The sequence below is a fragment of the Gossypium hirsutum genome, chromosome A11 (assembly GCF_007990345.1).
Source record: "Gossypium hirsutum isolate 1008001.06 chromosome A11, Gossypium_hirsutum_v2.1, whole genome shotgun sequence".
NCBI lineage: Eukaryota > Viridiplantae > Streptophyta > Magnoliopsida > Malvales > Malvaceae > Gossypium > Gossypium hirsutum.
The window spans coordinates 13,952,706-13,970,211 of NC_053434.1; the positions used below are offsets into that span (position 1 = coordinate 13,952,706).

The following is a 17,506-nucleotide window of genomic DNA, read 5'->3' on the forward strand; positions in this document are numbered from 1 at the left end:
GCCCTTGGATCGATGCTTGCTGATTTTTAAGTGCAGTTTTAGTGTTCTGAAAATGGGTTTCCGCTACCGAAATAAATTTTGTCATCATCTCTTCAAGGTTCGGGTTTTTCTTTTGCTGGTAAGGTTGTTGTTGGAAGCCTGGAGGGGATGGTGGTCTCCGATTCCCTTGGCCTCCCCATGAGAAATTTGGATGGTTCCTCCAACATGCATTGTAAGTGTTACTATAAGGATTATTTTGAGGTCGAGGATTATTACCTATATAATTCATTTGTTCATTCTTCATGTTGTGGCCATAGGGTGAGTATTCTGAATTGCTCGTTCCAACTCCACTTGCATCACATGCATTACTGGATGAACCTGTGAAGAACCCAGTAACCCATCAATTTTTCTATTCAAAAGTTCTACCTGATTTGAGAGCATGGTAACTGAATCGACATTAAAAACGCCGGCCGCTTTCGTCGGCTTTGTCCTCATGACTTGCAACTGATAAATATTCAGTGACATTTCTTCTATAAACTCATAAGCATCTTCAAGTGTTTTATTGTTTAAAGTTCCACCGGCGGCTGCATCCATAAGTTGCCCTGTTGAGGGATTCACACCGTTGTAAAAAGTCTGAACCTGCAGCCATAGAGGTAATATATAGTGAGGGCACCTTCTTAATAGGTCGTTGTATCTCTCCCATGCATCATACAGGGTGTCTAGATCCATCTGCACAAAAGAAGATATATCATTCCTTAGTTTAGTCGTTTTAGCCGGAAAATATTTTAGTAAAAATTTTTCGGTCATTTGTTCCCAAGTTGTGTTTGACCCTCGTGGGAACAAGTTCAACCATTGTTTAGCTTGGTTTCTCAATGAGAATGGAAACAACCAAAGGCGTATGGCATCATCAGAAACGCCATTGATCTTAAAAGTGTCACAGAACTCTAAAAAATTTGCCAAATGAGTGTTTGGATCCTCGTCCTGCAAACCATCAAACTGAACAAATTGTTGTATCATTTGAATCGTGTTAGGTTTTAGTTGAAAATTATTTGCAGCAATAGCAGGTCTAACTATACTCGATTCAGCTCCTGTTAAAGTAGGTTTAACATAATCATACATAGTATGAGGAGCAGGATTCTGATTTACTGGGTCTACAATAACCACAGGAGGTAACTGATTATTTTGATTATCAGCCATCTCCTCGGTTGTGGTTTGAATATTGTCCTATTGTCCTTCCTCTATGTATCGTAGGCTTCGCCTTATTTCTCTTCGGTTTCTGCGAGCTGTGCTTTCGATCTCACTATCAAAAAGTAGAGGTCCTGACGGGTTTCGTCTAGTCATAAACTATAAAAACCTGTCAGAAGTAAATAAAAGAAAATTTAGTGATATAAAAAAAATTAAATTAAATTAAATTACAATAAAATAAATGACTAAAGTAATAAAAATTAAGCAGTCCTAATATTTTAATCCCCGGCAACGACGCCTAAAACTTGATGGTCGTGAAACTAACTAAAAATTTGACTTAAGGCAAGCGCACCTATCGAACAGTAGTATAGTTATGGTGAGACTGAAAATATCGTATCCACAAGGACTAAAAGTACTAGTAATTACTATCTTTTTATTATCTAGCCTAAGAATTAAAGTGTGTTTTTAAACTAAAACTATTTATCTAATTAACTAAGATTACGACAAAGATGAAGTTTGGAAAATACTTTAGGAAAAATCGATGGAGAAGACAATATTTAAGGAAGAATCCACCTAGACTTCACTTATTACTTCTGAATTAGACAATTTATTCATTTAACTTAATCCGTAGAAATCCCTAATTTATGTTAATATCTCTCTCGAGAGTAAGAACAACTGACTTTAGGTTGATTAATTGAAATCTCTTTCTAATGAAAACTCCTATTGTCGCATTAACTCGATCTATAGATTCCCTTATTAGATTTGACTCTAATACGGCAGAGTTATGTCATCTTATCTCTAGGATTGCATTCAACTTCGTTTAATTATGGATGATCTACTCTTAAACAGGGACTTTTGCTCCACTGAATAAGCACATCAAAACCTGAATTAATACTCTGGAATATTAAAACAAGAATTTAGAACTTACAATTAAGAATAAGAATAAGTCTTTATCATATAATTCAAATAGTAATAAGATTCGTCATAGGGTTCATCTCCCTTAGGTATTTAGGGAGTTTAGTTCATAATAATAATGGAAAACATCTCAAAGTTTGGAAAACAACAAAACATAAAGAAACCCAAAGAACTTCTAGGAAATTGGATGGAAATCTTTAGTCTTGATGTAGATCCTTGCTCTGAGGTGATTCCAACGGTTGTTCTTGAGTATTTTTTGCCTCCAACTCTGTGTTTCCTCCCCTAATCCTCTTCTAGGGTGTTTATATAGGCTTTGGAATGCTTCAAAACTCTCAAAAGTGCCCTTTTCCTAATAGAACTAGGCTTGGGCTCGGCAGGGACACGGCCATGTGCCACGCCCATGTAAAGGTGCTCAGGCCGTGTGCAATTCTGAGTTGGTTCTTAGTCGACACGACCATGAGACACGTGCGTGTAGTCTACCCGTGTGTCATACACGGGCGTGTGGATTATCCGTGTGGAAGTGCCTAGGTCGTGTGCAACACTGATTTAGGCCCAATTTGTCCGTTTTTGGCCCGTTTCTTACTCTTTTTGCTATCTTAAGCTCTCCTGAGTTTAAAATATGAAATTAAAGGATTAGGAGCATCGAATTCAATAAAACCAAGGAAAAATCATCCATAAATATGTCAAGCATGGGGTAAAAATATGTATATCTTACGGTTTATCAACAACGTTCCATCCAGAAACCCAGTCAACTTATATTTGTCTGCAATTAACCGAACATACTGTTGCCATGGAACAATATGCCTTCATCTAACTTGATTGTCTCATAGTGAGGAAATGATTGGACAAGTCGAGCACTGGTGAACGCCGGACATCCAGGTTTGACGGAGGCAGAATCGGTAAAGGTAGTGGTGGTCATGGAAACAGGTCTCCAGAACCTTTATGCGACTGATACCATATTGAAAGCAATGGTAAGTTTGTGAATTGTAAATGAAGCTATATTGAAATTGAATAGAGAGAAAACTATGTTTAATTTTGAAGAAAATATTTCTGTATTTGTACTTCTAATCTGCCTCTATACATTATGATTATAGTATTCATAGAACCTACGAATAACTTCTTCTTGCTAACAACTTGCTAACCGTTTAACTGTAGCTTACTGCTTGAATAACAACTACAACTAATAGACTTGCTTACACAGATTAACTCATTAACATGATCATAGCATGATCAGACAAAAGTTACTCAAATCAATTATGAGAATATCCATAAGAGAAAAATATCCAAAAAGAATTCATCAATAAATATACACGACTTTTACATCTAATCATTGATGTCTTCAAGAAGATTCATCAGTTTCTGAGTAACTTCTGCCTGCAGTATTTTGGCCCTATAGTGACTGTCGTTACACGACTATGCCAAGACTCTCCTTGTCCCTCGACTTTCCCCATAACTACAACAATTTCCAAGGTATTAAATCTAGATGCATAATCTTGAAATAGAGAAACCAAGAAGAATCATATCTCGGTTTATATCATACCTTGAACATGACCCCAACATCTGAAAAACTATTCCAATAGCTTATGGTAGTAAAATAAATATGGAAGGCAATGAAAGTCAAAGACAGAGAGTTAATTGTATCCCATTATTCGCTTACCGAAGGCTTCAGTTGCATAAAAATAATGGGGCGATTGAGCTAAATGGAAACCGTTTACAAGTCACTGAACCATTGTTTTAACATTAGGAGGAAAAAAACAGTTCAACAGCTACTGTTTCCTCGAGTCGAAATTGTTTGAAATAAACCGAAGAAGATGGTTGCAGCGAAATCGGTGAAACATTGTCAAACGCAGGGCTACTAGATTATGGTTCACACTTGAAACGACAACTGCTCTGCAAGGAAAATAAGTTCTCCGGATACTGACCGTGGCCCATAGTTAATAGTATTGGGCCCTTTATCTCACATTTAAATGGGGTAATCAATGCTTTTTCGGTTTACTATCCACGAGCGAGATTTAGATAATAAGTGTCCATTAAAGTATATATAAATCTAAACAAATAAAAAATGAACATATATAGTCATTTTAATTGAATTTCTTCCTCCTAACAATAACCTTATACTTATTTTTTTTATATTTTACGTAACGACCCTAAATTGTTGGTTATAGGAAAAGTGTATTTACGGGTTATTGTTTTCGTAAAACGGATTCGTAAATATGTATTAGAAATATTTACGAAGTTAATTGAGTGGCTAATTAGATTTTAGTTAGGTAAATTAGCTTAAAATAAGGTTAATTAGATATAAAGACTAGATTGAATATAGAGTAAAAGTTGAATTGTAGAATGAAGAAAATTTTAGGACTAAATAAACAATTAAACCATAAATTGACATGTGTGTCGTAAAAATAATTTCCATGTGTATAAATAATATACATATATTAATAATTATTATATATTTACTTATAATTTAAGTAAATATTATTTTATTATTATATTATTGTATTATATTAATTAAATAAAGTAAATAAAATAAATCAAATTATGACAATTGTGTTGTAATAAAGAAATACATGTGTAATATTACTATACATACATTTCTATTATACACATGGATTTACTTATAATATAAGAAATAATAATTATTAAATTAATATAATATTATAATAATATAATAAACAATTACTAAAAAAGTAAATAAAAGAATAATGAAACAAAAGAATGAAGCAAAGGAAAGAAAAAGGGAAAATTAGGGCTTCAAAGTTTGAAGCTTAATTGGTAAGTTAATTTAGTTTATTTTCTTGTAATTTTGATGTGTTTGGAATCCTAGAGACAAATATTGCTTGATTTATGTGGAAATTTTGAAAGTTAGTAGATTTTTAGATATTGTTCATGTTAAACAATTTGAAGAATTAGGGGTTAAATTGATAGAATTTCAAGTTAGAAATGGAAAAGGGATTGAATTGTTGAATAAACCATAAGTTTTGAATAGTAGGAACTAAATTGAAAGAAATTCGAAATTAGAGAATTATGATGAAAATTAGAGAGTTAAATTTAGTTTTAAGTGTTAATTGAGTAAAAAATAATGAATAAATTATAAATAAAACAAAGTTAGTTTTGATTAGGAGTTAATTAAAGTGTAAGTAAAAGTTGAATGTTGAATGAGGAGTGATCCAAGAATTTTGGTTTGTAAATCTATAATCGAACTCAATAGTTATTTTGATGCATTATTATTATGTATGGTTATTGAGAATAAGGTAAGTATTGATATTGTGTCATTATGTTGACTTGTGAATATTTGACTTAAAATGTATATTAATTGTTGATGATGAATTGAAAAGTGATTGAAAAACCCTATTAACAGTATCAGACTAAGTTGGATATAGTTGGCATGCCATAGGATTAGAAGCATTGAGGGATACTTCGACCTTGAGTCGATGAGGTACTATAACTGTCGTACTGTTACTTCGGTTTAATCCGATGAGGTACTGAGTACCGTACTATTACTGTTTTACTTCGGCAGAGCCGGTGAGACACTGAGTGCCGTACTAGTGTGTTGGTTGGATTCGTGTATCCGTCATTGTCCGAATCATGTTAATAGGGGTAGATAAATGTACTGAATGACTGATTGTTACTGAATGATTGATTGTTTCTGAATGACTAATTATTACTAAATAACAATAAACAATTGATTATTATTACTAAATAACAATAAACAATTGATTATTATCGAAAAATATTGACTGATACTGAGTTTGGAATAAAATAGAACATTGGTTGAGAAGTGGATGATTGAATATTTATTGAATTTGAATAGTTTTAATATATATATGTTCTATAATTATTTAAGTGTTCAGTTATAGAAATACCACTGAGTGCATACTCAGCGTACGGTTTGTTTCCGTGCGCAGGTTAGGTGAAGTCAAGTTGTTGAATCAGCATCCAGAGCCGATCCCAAACTCAAAGTGGTGATGTATACTTCTTTTTGATAAATGGCATGTACCTAGGATGACAAATGTTGATATTTTGGGATATGATTGTAAACTATGTTATATGAAGGAAATGGTTAATATATAATGCATGTATTTGTTGAAGTTTAATATGGTATTTGATTTGATGCTCAAATGAGTATGAAATAGATAAGTTTGGGAGATAGAATTAGCAAGTAGTAAGAAAGGTTTATTTGATATGTAAATAGATTGCTTTGATAGTACATGCGAAGTAATAAGAAAGAACATTAGATAGGTAAATAAAATGTTTAAATCAGAAAGTTTTGAGCATATTTGAATGTTAATTATTTTTTATTCTTCATGTTTGAACTGTATTGACCGGTAATGCTCCGTAATCCTATTTTGGTGACGGAAAAAGGGTTAGGGGGTGTTACAATTAGTGGTATCAGAGCTATTCAAGTTTGTCAATTCTAGGATTAAATTGAGTACAAAATTGAGTCTAGAGGTACATGACATAATTAATTCAAATTTGAGTCCGGATTGGATGCTGATATATTGATTGTTTCTGTATTATAGTTAAAGATTTCTGATGAACACATTGAAGATATTGATCGAGAAATGTACAGTGAAGATGATGAATCATGTGATATAAATGAATCAGAATCTACAACACCAAGTGTAAATCCGGTAAGTAATCAACCACCAAATCTTAGAAGAGTTGAAACCAGAGAAAGAGACAAATCAGAAATAATTAGAGTGATAGGTGATGCTCTTCAACGAATAGTGGGAACTATACCTGCTATGACTTCTACACCTACAGTCCAACGAGTCTCAATTAAAGAACTGCATAAATATGGTGCTACCGAATTTTTAGGTTCAAAGGGAGTTGATCCGATTATAGTTGAAAACTGGATAGAAGCTATAAAGAGGATTCTGAAGCAACTGGAATGCACCCCTCAGGAAAGTTTATTGTGTACTGTATCTTTGTTACAAGGAGAAGTGTACATATGGTGGGAATCAATAACGCAACATATACCAGAGGAACAGATAAGTTGGGATTTCTTCCAAAGAGAATTACAAAAGAAGTATTTGGGAAAGTTGTACTTGGAAGATAAGAAACATGAATTATTAATGCTAAAACAAGGTGAAATGTCTGTTGTGGATTATGAATAGGAATTCTTAAGACTTAGCAGATATGCAATTGAATTTGTACCAACTGAAGCTGATAGATGTAAACGATTTTTACGGGGATTGCGAGATGAATTACGACTACAATTGGTGTCTCTCCGAATTACTAAATTTGCAGATTTAATTGAGAGGGCCAAGATGGTTGAACAAGTACTAGGGGAGAATAAAAAGCCTGAAATTAGTCGTTCGATTGGAAAATGCCTCAGAATTGTTAGTTCAAACCCGCAACCTAAACAACCAAACAAATTTCAGAGTAGTAGGAGATCCAGTTTTAGATCGGATAGAGGTGATAAAGTTAGGGAAAACAGATGATAGTATCTACTGAAAGTATTAGAGGTCTATCTCGGAATACAGAAATACCTGAATGTGAACACTGTGGAAATAGGCATCAGGGTGAATGTTGGAAATTAACTGGAGGTTGCTTTCATTGTGGATCTACTGAACATTTTGTAAAAAACTGTCCAAGGATTAAAAGTACATCACCGGTGGTATCACAGAGATCTGAATCTACTTCCAGAGGTCAAGGACCATGCAGAAGTGGTTCAGTTATTAGAGGTGGAGCTAGAAGATCAAGTGATGTTGCCACTCAGCAATCAGAGGCTAGAGCACTAGCTCGAGCATATGTAGTAAGAACTTATGAAGAAGGTAATGCACACGATATGGTACACGATATGGTAACAAGTATATTTTTATTGCATTCAGAACCTGTTTATGCTTTAATAGATCCGGAATCATCACATTTATATGTTAATACAAAACTGGTTGAGTCGGGAAATTTAAAACCTGAAATGTCTAGAGTAACAGTAGAGGTATCGAATCCTTTGGGGCAAACAATGTTAGTGAATCGAATCCGTTAATGATTCAGGATAGAATCTTTTTTGTTGATTTTTTTATTATGCCGTTTGGAAATTTTGATATTATACTAGGCATGGATAGGTTATCGGAACATGAGGTGATTTTAGACTGTTGTAAAAAGAAGTTCACTGTTCATAATGAAAGTGGTGATCAGATTGAAGTAAATGGTGTTCAGACTAGTGGATCAGCCCATATTATTTCGATTATTCAAGCTAATAAACTTCTTCATCAGGGTTGTGCTGCTTTTCTAGCATATGTTATTAATTCGGATGCAGTTGAAAAACAATGCAGTAAAATTCGGACAGTTTTTGAATTTCCTGAAGTTTGTAATTGAAGTTTACCCAAGTACAGCTCCAGTATCAATACCTCCGTATCGTATGTCACCTACCGAGTTAAAAGAATTGAAGGTACAGTTGCAAGATTTATTAGATCATGGTTTTATACATCCGAGTACTTTGCCTTGGGGAGCTCCAGTGCTGTTCTTTAAAAAGAAAGACGGTTCAATGTAGTTGTGTATTGATTATAGGCAACTGAACAATGTGACAATAAAAAATAAATACCCATTACCTCATATTGACGATTTATTCGATCAGTTGAAAAGAGCTTCTATGTTCTCAAAGATTTATTTGAGATCAAGCTACTACCAGTTAAAGGAAAAAAAAAGTGATGTACCAAAGACAACATTTCTTACAAGGTATGGTCATTATGAATTCTTAATGATGCCATTTAGGTTGTCAAATGCCCCGGCTACTTTTATGGATCTTATGAACCGAATCTTTCAGCCGTATTTGGATCATTTCGTGGTAGTTTTTATTGATGATATTTTAGTTTATTCAAAGTCTAAATCTGAACATGAGAAGCATCTCTGAATTGTTTTGCAAATATTACGGGAAAGGCAATTGTATGAGAAATTGAGTAAATGTGAATTTTGGTTACCAGATGTTGTATTTCTTGGTCACATGGTATCAGCAGATGGAATTCGAGTTGATGCAAAGAAGATTGAAGCAATTGTCCAATGGAAAGCTCCCAAAAATGTGTCAAAAGTACGTAGTTTTCTAGGACTGGCTGGGTTTCACGGAATGTTCGTGAATGGATTTTCAAAGATAGCCTTATCGATGACAAAGTTGTTGCAAAAAAATGTTTGATAAACCGTAAATTATACGTATTTTTACCCCATGTTTAATGCATTTTATGGATGATTTCTTATTAGAATTGGTGAATTCGATGCTCCTAATGCTTTAATTTCAGGTTTTATACTTAGGACAGCGTAGGAGAGCGAAAGGAACGAGAAATGGGCCAAAAATGGAGAAAATGGGCCAAAGTACAAAATCAACACAGCCTGGATCTCCTCAAACAGGCAGACCACACGGCCGTGTCAATCTGGCAGAATTGGAGCACACCTCACACCCGTGCCATTCTACCAGGCTCAAACACGCCTCAGGTAATCACAAACGGACGTGTCACACGGGCGTGTCCCTGCCGAGCCCAAGTTAAGTCCAATTCAGAAAAGGCCACTTTTGAGGGCTTATAGGCAGTCCAAAGCCTATAAATACACTCTAGAAGAGGAGAAAAGGGGAGACGGAGAAGAGGGGTAAGGAATTACCCCAAGAAAGCCGATTGATCCATCTCAGAAGCTAGATTCATCATCAAGACTGAAGATCTCTCTTCAATTTCCCTTCAAGAGTTTTGGGTTTTCTTTGTGTTTTGTATTCTTTATTCTTCGGAGATGTTTTCTTATTTAGTTATGAACTAAATCCCCTAAATACCTAAGGGGAATGAAACCTAAGACGAATCTTGTTATTATTTTCTGAATCGTATGATAAATATTTAACTTGTTCTTAATTATGTGTTCTTAATTCTTGTTTTGATATCCCAGGATACTGATTCAAGACACGCTCTTATTCAGAGGAGGAATAGACCCTGTCTAAGAGTACTTTTGTCATAATTAAACGGAGTTGATTGTGCGCCTAGAAATAGGATGACAAGATTTTGCCGGATTAAGATGAAACCTAATAAGAGGATCCATAGATCGAGTTAATGCAACCCTAGAGTGGCAATTAGAGAAAAATCTCGGTTATTCAATCTAGGGATTAGACATTATTAGTCTTGAATAGGGATAATAACATAACTTAGGGATCTCTACGGAACAAGTTGAATGAATAAATCGTCCAATTCGGAGCCAGAATAACAAGTAAAGTCTAGGTGGATTTTTCCTCAAGTATTGTCTCAAGTCAATCGATTTTCCCAAAAGCAATTCCCCAATTTTTTTCTATGTGCGTTCTTAGTTTAGATAATTAGTTAATTAAAACAAATAAAACCCCTTTTATTCTTAGGCTAGATAATAAAATTGCAGTCATTACTAGTACTTTTAGTTTCTTTGGGTTCGACAATCCAGTCTTGCTAAAACTATACTACTGTTCAATAGGTACACTTGCCTACATCGCGATAATAGTTAGTTCAAGAACGAGTAATTATAAATATTTGAAACCTATCACGAAACCTCGCGATCAAGTTTTTGGCGCCGTTACCGGGGAACTAAAATATTAGGAACGCTAATTTTTTATTATTTTAGCCATTTATTTTTCTTGCAATTTAATTTAATTTTATTATTTTTATTACTAATTAATTTACTTTTTCTTTCACTTGGCAGGTTTTTATAGTTTATGACTAGAAAAAACCCGTCGGGACCATTACTTTTTGACGAAGAAATTGATCGCACAGTTCGTAGAAACCAAAGAGAAATAAGGCACAGCTTAAGATACACAGAAAACGAACAAGAAGATGATACTCAACCTCCAACCGATGAGATGCTGAAAACCAAGGCTATCAGCTACCTCCTGAAATTGCGGCTAATCAAAATCCTGTTCCACGTACTATGTATGACTATGCTAAACCTTCTTTAATAGGAACTGAATCTAGTATAGTTAGACCTACTATTGCTGCAAATAATTTCGAACTGAAACCTAACACAATTCAGATGATACAGCAGTTTGTTCAGTTTGATGGTTTGCAGGATGAGGATCCCAACACTCACTTGCCGAATTTTCTAGAGTTTTGTGACACTTTCAAAATTGATGGCATTTCTGATGATGCCATTCTTCTTCAGTTGTTCCCTTTCTCACTGAGAAATAAAGCTAAACAGTGGTTGAACTCGTTACCACGAGGGTCAATTACTACTTGGGAACAAATGACCGAAAATTTTTACTAAAATTCTTTCTGCCGGCTAAAACGGCTAAATTACGTAATGATATCTCTTCTTTTGTGCAGATGGATTTAGAAACACTTTACGATGCATGAGAAATATATAAGGACTTTCTGAGATGGTGCCCTCACCATAGGTTACCGCTTTGGCTTCAAGTACAAACATTCCATAATAGTCTGAGTCCCTCGACTCAGCAAATGGTTGACGCAGCTGCTGGCGGAACCATCAACAACAAAACACCTGAAGAGGCTTATGAATTCATTGAAGAAATGTCACTGAATAACTATCAGTGGCAAGTCATGAGGACTAAGCCAACAAAAACAGCCAACATTTATAACGTCGACTCAGTTACTATGCTGTCGAATCAGGTAGAACTCCTCAATAAAAAGATTGATGGTTTACTTGTTTCTACGCAGGTACATCCAGTAATGAGGTGTGACTCAAGTGGAGGAGGTGTGCATATAGAATATCAATCCTTCAATCCCACAACCGAAGAGGAACAAGTCAATTATATGGGTAATAATAACTTTAGATCTCAAAATAACCCATACAGTAATACTTATAATGCAGTTGGAGGAACCACCCAAACTTCTCCTAGGGTGGTCAAGGGAATCAAAAGCCACAAAATCCTCAGGGTTTTCAACAGCCACCTTATCAACAAGAGAAGAAATCGAACCTTGAGAAGATGCTCTCAAAATTCATATCAATTTCAGAAACCCGTTTCCAAAATACCGAGACAGCACTTAAAAATCAACAAACATCGATCCAAAGACTCGAAACTCAGATTGGCCAGCTATCCAAACTAATCTCCGAATGACCACAAGGTAGCTTACCAAGTAATACTGAACCTAACCCAAGGGAACACCTCAACGCAATTAGTACTCAAGATAAGGAAGGATTCATTACGCCTGAGCCAGAACTGATGTAAGAAATTGTGGTGAGCAAAGGTAAAAGTGAGGTAAGTCATAACAAAATGGTGAATGAAGAATATAAACATCGTGTCCCATATCCTAACGCGACAAGGAAAGACTGCTCAGACAAATAATTCGGTAAATTCCTTAAACTTTTGAAAACATTACATATTAACTTACCGTTTATTGAAGCTTTGTCGCAGATGCCAAATGCAATGAAATTTTTAAAAGAGCTTTTAGTAAATAAGCAAAAGTTGGATGAAGCGTCGCATGTGGAGTTAAACGCAGTCTGCTCAGCTATTCTACAGAATAAGCTACCCCACAAATTGAACGATCCAGGGAGTTTTACAATTCCTTGCTTAATTGGTAGTTTAGATAGAAGTCATGCATTAGCTGATTTAGGGGCTAGTATTAACGTCATGCCTTACAAAATGTTTAAGCAACTAGGTCTTGGGAAACCTAAACAAACTAGGATGAGCATTCAATTGGCAGATAAAACTATAAGATTCCCTAGGGGTATTATTGAAGATGTACTTGTGAAAGTAGATAAGTTCATATTCCCTGTTGATTTCGTTGTTCTAGACATAGAGGAGGATAATAGCACCCCTTTGATTTTAGGGAGGCCCTTTTTAGCAACTGCTAAAATAATTATTGATGTTGGCACAGGTGTGCTCACGCTTCGCGTAGGAGACGACACGATCACCCTTCAAACTCGTAATTCTGGCATCACATCTAACATTAAAGAAGTTCACGAGCCATGTTCCAGCAATGATAGAGGACACACTCATGAAGAACGAAGGCTACGGATAGATGAGCTAGACGAATGGTGAGCACACAAACCGAGAACACATGATAAACCGAAACTATGCCAAAACAAGGTCGATACCTCTCCAAATCAACTTAAGGTTGGCGATAAAGTCTTACTAGATGCTGCAGATCCTCACATTGTCACTACCACACCGAATGAGGAAATCCCTCTTACGGTACTCAGTATTTTTCCATTCGGTACGGTAGAGGTGAGTCATCCCAAGTTCAACTCTTTTAAGGTAAACAACACCCGATTAAAACCCTATTTTGATGAGATTGATAGCAGGAATAAGGAGTATGAACTTCTTGAACCACCCTAACCATTCACTAGAGAGGTAAGTCGAGCTTAGACTATAAATAAGCACTTATCGGGAGGCAACCCGAGCACTAACATATTTTGATTTCTTTATTTTTAACTTCTAACACTTTAAATCATTAACTTTATTTTTGAATTGCAAAGTTTTTCAGCACACGGGCGTGCCTAAAGCCGTGGCCAAACAGAGGAAGAGACACCGCCGTGAGATACGGCCGTGTGGAAGAAAGACATGATTTCTCTAAAACACGGGATGCGATAAATCCCCCTGGTCGTGCGACATGGCCGTGGGTGAACTTGAAAGGTGAACACGAGCGTGGGAATAGAAAAACACGGGCATGCCAGGAGCAAGGCTTGATTCTGTTTCTTCGACACGGGCGTGGTCGTTAAGCCGTGGACAACACTATCAAATCACGCCAGACACGGTTGTGCGATACGATCATGTAGCGACACGGCCTAGACATACGGGCGTGCGATAAGACCGTGTGGCGACATCTTAATTCACAACAAACACAGCCGAGCCACGGCCCACACAGGCATGTGCTACGGCTGTGCCACTTGAAAAATTAGAATAATTATCTTATTTTATTTTTCTTTTTTTAATTTTTTAAGATTCATGCATTTTTAAGATTCATTTATTCTCCTTTTTAAAAAAAACGGCTTACTTTTAGAATCCAGCTTGCCATCCAAAGTATCTCTAATACTCGATCTCGCCAATCCAAGGATATCATTCGTTCTGAATACAGGAAGTTTGACTCCTCCTTCTATCTTATTTTTATACTCTAATATCTATCTTTATACATTGAGGGCAATGTGCATCTTAAGTGTAGGGAGTATTCATGTCACTATCAGAAAAATCCTTGAATAATCACCTTGTTCTCATGAAAAACTCTCATATCATATTTAGGATGAATTTTAATTGATTTATGATTTTTATTGATATATCTTGAATTAAAACATAGGGATTTATGCATTGATTATTTAAACTTTAAGACATTAGAGAATCAAGCATGATAAGTTGATTTTTAAGAAATTAAATTATAGGTTGTTTCCCCAAGTGTAGGTATTAATTTGAATTAGAATTCATGAGTCAAAACATCAAAAAGCCATAATTTTTGTGAGATTTTTGAGCCTTTTGAGCATCTATTAATTCTTTCATGCTCACTTTCATTATTACTTTGAGTACGTCAGTATTGAACTGTTATTCTAGAACTTACTTGATTATGCATGTCGAGACCACACCATTTGATTTGATATGTCAAAATGATTAAGGCATTAGGATTAACCCACTCATGCCATGAAAAGCCTACCTCCACGATTAATCCTTAGTAAACCTCCTTGAGCCTAACAAACTATTTCTTGTATTACCCTTAATATTAACCTTTAACCCATTATTGTCGAAATCCCTTAAATTAATCCCTATTTTTGTCGAGATTTGAGTTGAATGGACTGTCTAGCTATGTTTTGTTCTTAATAGTTAGTCTATATTAATTTACCTTGTTCTTAAAAAAAAGAACTATGTATACATATCTGTACTTTCATATTCTGAGAGAAGCTCTGTTATACGCAAGTGAAGATTAACTCTTTTTCTAGTTAGGCAAATTTTTCAATTCAATCTCGATTCTAACACTTTCTTTCAGCTTGTGACCACACCCCCTAACCAAGCCTCATTACAACCCTCTAAAGACCTTTTGATTGATGTATCATCTTAAATTACAGTGGTGGAGATTTGATTTTCATACAAGCCTATGGTAATGACTTTTCATTATTGACTATTGAGTGCTTCCTTTATTGTCCTTAAAACACCTCGAGTGATTTGAGTAAATCTTTAGTGAAGATGTAAAACTCTGTGATATTCTGAATTAAAGGTAATTACTTAGATGAGGGAAGACACCTATGTTTTCGGAATAAAATGCTCAACTTGGAATGATTGAAACTTTTATGTTCTTTTAGTTGAATTCTCAATGTATGATTACTTATGGATTAATGTGAGATATTATCGATAGAAATTATAAGTTGAGAATGATTTATTTTGATTATGAGTTGAGAATTTTGCTTGAAGACAAGCAAATGCTTAAGTGTGGGGGTATTTGATAAACCGTAAATTATACATATTTTTATATTTGATAAACCGTAAATTATACATATTTTTACCCCATGTTTAATGCATTTTATGGATGATTTCTCATTAGAATTGGTGAATTTGATGCTCCTAATGCTTTAATTTCATGTTTTATACTTAGGAGAGCATAGGAGAGCGAAAGGAACGAGAAACGGGCCAAAAATGGAGAAAATAGGCCAAATTACAAAATTAACACGGCCTGGACCTCCTCACACAGGCAGACCACACGGCTGTGTCAATCCGGCAGAATTGGAGCACGACTCACACGGGCATAGCACACGCCCATGCCATTCTAACAGGCTCAAACACGGCCTGAGGTAATCGCAAACGGGTGTGTCACACGAGCGTGTCCCTGCCGAGCCCAAGTTAAGTCTAATTCAGAAAAGGCCACTTTTGAGGGCTTCTAGGCAGTCCAAAGCCTATAAATATACCCTAGAAGAAGAGAAAAAGGGAAACGGAGAAGGGGGGTAAGGAATTACCCCAAGGAAGCCGATTGATCCATCTCAGAAGTCGGATTCATCATCTGAAGATCTCTCCTCAATTTCCCTTCAGGAGTTTTGGGTTTTCTTTATGTTTTATATTCTTTATTCTTCGGAGATGTTTTCTTATTTAGTTATGAACTAAATCCCTTAAATACCTAAGGGGAATAAAACCTAAGACGAATCCTGTTATTATTTTCTGAATCGTATGATAAATATTTAATTTGTTCTTAATTATGTGTTCTTAATTCTTGTTTTGATATCCCAGGATACTGATTCAAGACATGCTCTTATTCAGAGGAGGAATAGACCCTGTCTAAGAGTACTTTTGTCATAATTAAGCGGAGTTGATTGCGTGCCTAGAAATAGGGTGACAAGATTTTGCCGGATTAGGGTGAAACCTAATAAGGGGATCCATAGATCGAGTTAATGCAACCCTAGAGTGGTAATTAGAGAAAAGTCTCGGTTATTCAATCTAGGGATTAGACGTTATTAGTCTTGAATAGGGATAATAACATAACTTAGGGATCTCTACGGAACAAGTTGAATGAACAAATCATCCGATTCGGAGCCAGAATAACAAGTAAAGTCTAGGTAGATTTTTCCTTAGGTATTGTCTCAAGTCAATCGATTTTCCTAAAAGCAATTCCCCAACTCTTTTCTCTGTGCGTTCTTAGTTTAGATAATTAGGTAATTAAAACAAATAAAACCCATTTTATTCTTAGGCTAGATAATAAAAAGACAGTCATTACTAGTACTTTTAGTTCGTTTGGGTTCGACAATCCGGTCTTGCTAAAACTATACTACTATTCGATAGGTACACTTACCTACATCGCGATAATAGTTAGTTCAAGAATGAGTAATTATAAATATTTGAATCCTATCACGAAATCTCACGATCAATGTTCCATTTTTTTGGGATGATCAATGCCAAGAAAGCTTTGAGAAATTGAAGCAGATGTTGACTGAGGCACCTGTTCTGTTTTTACCGAAATCAGGAAAAGAGTTTGTTGTTTATAGTGATGCTTCCTTAAATAGACTTGGGTGTGTTCTGATGCAAAATGGGAAGGTAATAGCCTATGCTTCTCGGCAATTAAAACCACATGAACGTAATTATCTGACACATAATTTGGAGTTAGCTGCTGTGATCTTTGCTTTGAAGATATAGAGACACTATCTGTATGGTGAAAAATGTTACATCTACATAGACCATAAAAGTCTCAAGTATATTTTGTCACAAAAAGAGTTAAATTTGAGACAGCGTCGATGGATAGAACTTCTGAAAGATTATAACTGTGTTATTGATTATCATCTAGGGAAGGCAAATGTTTTAGCTGATTCATTAAGTAGAAAAGCAGTGATTGAATTACGATCAATGTTTGTACAGCTTAGTATCAATGAAAATGGAAGTTTAGTAGCTGAATTAATAGTTAAACCAATAATGTTTGATCAGATTAAGTCAGCACTATTAAAAGATAACAAGTTGATAAAGAAAAGAGAGACGGTTCAGAATCGTATAGCAGAAAATTTCAGCATTGATGAGCATAATTGTTTGAGATTTCATAATCGGATTTGTGTTCCAGTTGTTTCGGAAGTAAAAGAATCG

General features: G+C 35.3%; 2 non-coding genes across 2 annotated transcripts; one reads left to right on the forward strand and one right to left on the reverse strand.

Annotated features, from left to right (window-relative positions):
* The first annotated feature begins 634 nt into the window (after positions 1–634).
* LOC121210596 (small nucleolar RNA R71) lies at positions 635–741 on the forward strand. Its single transcript, XR_005905711.1, has one exon. It is a non-coding gene; the product is annotated as a small nucleolar RNA R71 (small nucleolar RNA).
* A 10,559-nt stretch (positions 742–11,300) lies between these two features.
* Positions 11,301–11,407, reverse strand: LOC121210757 (small nucleolar RNA R71). The gene has a single exon (XR_005905872.1). It is a non-coding gene; the product is annotated as a small nucleolar RNA R71 (small nucleolar RNA).
* Between the last annotated feature and the right edge of the window lie 6,099 nt (positions 11,408–17,506).